The 3,526-nt window shown below is 36.1% G+C and overlaps 1 long non-coding RNA gene across 1 annotated transcript; it reads left to right on the top strand.

Annotated features, from left to right (window-relative positions):
- Positions 1-1,671: 1,671 nt before the first annotated feature.
- Positions 1,672-2,987, top strand: LOC114454980 (uncharacterized). The gene is made up of 4 exons (XR_003672644.1): positions 1,672-1,831; positions 1,972-2,022; positions 2,313-2,512; positions 2,869-2,987. It is a non-coding gene; the product is annotated as an uncharacterized LOC114454980 (long non-coding RNA).
- Positions 2,988-3,526: the final 539 nt, after the last annotated feature.

Genomic DNA, 3,526 nt, shown 5'->3' with positions numbered 1-3,526 from the left:
TATCCCTCACTCAACAAACTATTATTATGAAGTAGAGTTCTACTCTGCTCCAACTGCATTCAGAAACTTCTGTTAATGGCACACCTACATTTCTTAGATATAATAAAAGGTGTGGTGGTCATGGAGAATAAAGATCGTAGACAAACAGAAATGTCTTGGTGGCTCCCTGGGGTTGGTATGTTTAAAGTACCGGTACATAAGCAAAGGTGAAAGTAATGCATTACAAGTACTCACATTACTGTAATTGAGTTGCTTTTATGGGTCCTTGTACTTTTTTGAGTGTATTTCTCAATCAGTAATTTTACTTGTACTTAAGTACGTTTTAAATTATCATTTTTTTGTGATTACTTTTTATTTCCGTTTGATGGAAGGCACATTGAACTTAATCCATTGGTTCTAAGTCGTGCCATTTCTGACCAATAGTAGCCAATTTTTTTTTTTTCGTTCTTTTTTGGTTTCTACCTATTGTATTGTTACCCACATGGCACATTTGGCATGGCACTGTTTTACAGTTCATATACTTAGACCTCGAAAATTTTTAAAATATTTTTTATATGTATATATACTCTTTTATTTACAATTTACAAATACATTTTGAATTGAATTCATTGGTGTACTTTTATTTATTTTTCAAATTGTGTATTTTGACTAACCTTTTTTTATACAGATGCATTTGTGGAAAAAAAAATAGGTTCCAATTGTGCAAGATTTGGTCTCTTCTTTTTTAGATTTATACATGAGATGTTTACTGTGTGCGAGGGAACCGTGGCAAGACTTATTACCAAAAATAAACGTGGGGGGTGAACTGGGCAGCGTAACCTGCTTCCTGAAGAAAGGAGCTGAAAGGCTGATGTTTTGGTCACGCTTGCTTTTATCAGTGTCCCACCCCTGGAGGTACCATGAGGCGGTGTCTACAACCCGCTAAAGTCGCTCAGGTGGTGCTGCTCATCCAAAATGGCACATCAATACGAGCTGTGGAAAGGTGGTTTGCTATGTCTTCATGTTCTGCAGAACATTACGCTGCCTGTAACATCATTCAGCATGACCGGTTTGGTAGTGGGTCAGTAATGGTTTGGGGAGGCCATTCTTTGGAAGGCCACACAGCCCTCCATGTGCTAGCCAGAGGTACCTTGACTGTCATTAGGTACCAGGATGAAACCCTCAGACCTACCAGCAGTAGACCATAGTAAAAGACGAGTTAGGTATTTTTTGGTATTTCAAAAAAATCATACATATACATACATTTCTCAGAAACTCCGGATATCAGCTTTAAGGGTTACAAAGATTCCATTATTTATTCCTGAGACCAAAGAAAGGAGTTGTGTCATTATTACTTGAAAATCTAGCCTTCCTTTTAATTGGTCTCTTTTTATTAACCTTATCTGTTATTTCTAACATGCAGCATTTTTAACTTTAGAAAAACTTTTATTTTCAATGGAAAAAAATGTTGGCTGTTGGTACAGATTCTGTGATGCCATAATGCCCACCATGTAACTAAACCATTCCCTTGATGCTTTAGAGATAAAATACTGGTTCTTAAACAACATTTCAACATGCACGCTTGGCAAACTACAATGACAAACTGTTGAAAGAAAAAAGAAGCAGTTCACATTCAATCACAACATCCCACACCAATAGTCTGTATTTATGCTTCAGGGTGTTTGTGCATGGTTGAATGTGAAATCAGGTGAGGCCACATGGTCACATCATTGTTTAAAACAGAGGTTTGATGCTGATTATGTGAGGAGATCTGGTTCAGGTTGAGGTGTGGCTTCCTTTAAAAGAGGAGCCACAGGTGTCGGCTGAGTGTGGAGCAACTGCTCAGCGCACAGTAAGCAACTTTCTGTTGTTTTCTTTCTGAAAAACCAAACAATAGAGGCTATATTTGAAGATAACTGCACTATTCTATTATAACATTAAGCATTGTTTGCTCATATAGAAATGCACTAATGGTATTTTTTGTGCTTTCAGGGTTCAGTGTGGAAGTTGCTGAATTCAGGAGTTAAAGTTTGAAGATGAAAAGTAAATAATGGAGCTGCTGTAACATTTCAGATTTCACAATGACTTAAAAACAACATATAATTTGTAGTTCATGCACTTCTGTATAAATACTAAATGCATGATACGTATAGTAAATGCTTGTCTTTGTTTAAATGTAGCACTTGGCTTTAATGCAGTATATCCAACATGATATGTTCCATAAATAAATCTGTTGTTTCATTCCTAAAGCTTTACTGGGCACAACAAAGTTAAACCATGTTACCCAGGAAATAACAGGCTGTTTGATAACAGGAGATGTTGTTTTATTCCAGGAGGAGGACATTGTCACGGCGGGGGAGGATCTGGTCATGGACACAAACACAAACACAAACACGGACACGGACATGGAGGGCATGGGCATGGTGGAGGCTGTGGTGGAGGTGGACAGGTTCATGGATGCAGGCGAAAGCACAAACACAGGTGTGGCCACAAGCATATCAAGTGTCACAAGAAGGGAAAGAATGGAAATGGGGTGAGATTCACAATTTCAATTCTTCTTCTTCTTTTTTTAATCCAACTGACATTTTAGAGAGACAAAATCCAGTTGTTTGCATCTAATTGATAAGCCTATGTAAACCTGTGCTGCAGACTGATGAGTGATCAATTAACAAACAGCTTTATTCATGAAAATGTTATCACATGTTTTTTTTGACATTATGTTCATTGTATTTTGTTTCTCTTGATTATAAGTCTTTCCTTGCTATAATGTATTCACTGTGAAGCCACTGTAACAAAGTAATCTCCTCCTTGGGATTATTAAAGTATTTCTGATTCTGAAAGAGTGAAAATATCCAAAAATCTGCTCTCTTGTGTTTTTCTCTCCTGCAGTCTGACAGCAGCTCCTGCAGCAGCAGCAGCAGCAGCAGCAGTGACTCTGACTAAATGAAGAATTACAGATGATATGTTTCAAATGTTTCACTTTAAAAATGGATTATGAAAAGCAAAAATGTGTCTGTTTTCTTTTTTTTTTTTCTGAACAGATTTTGACTAAATAATTTCATAATTTAACTAAACTCTATCATCAACTACACCATCGCTATCCAATCTATCAATGCATTTGTCCATTACTTTAGCTGGCTTATCCTGTTTAATGTATATAAAGTTGTTTTCGGCAGGGTGCACATGAAAAGGTTTCCAGTCAGTCAAGGGAGTAATTCACAGAGTTCAACAATCAAAGACAACCACATTTATTATCACAGTCATTTCAGAAACTCCTTTTAACCTAAGAAAACAAGGAAATAAAATGTATATCCATTAAGGGTGTAAGAAAACATCGATTCAGCGATATCACAATATTTCACAATATATTGTATCAATCCAAAAAATTCCCAAATCGATTTCTTAAATCATGTTTTTTAACAAAGAAATAATAATTTAGTTGTGCTAATATATGCATTTTAGCTGGAAGTTGATTGCACTTTGTTCTCATAAAACATACTGGACATTTTTATAGATGCATGTGGTTACTTAAAAAAAAAATCTGTCG

The sequence above is a fragment of the Gouania willdenowi genome, chromosome 21 (assembly GCF_900634775.1).
Source record: "Gouania willdenowi chromosome 21, fGouWil2.1, whole genome shotgun sequence".
NCBI classification, from domain to species: Eukaryota; Metazoa; Chordata; class Actinopteri; order Blenniiformes; family Gobiesocidae; genus Gouania; species Gouania willdenowi.
The sequence above is the reverse complement of the archived record's forward strand: the minus strand, read 5'-3'. Positions and strand labels throughout refer to the sequence as shown.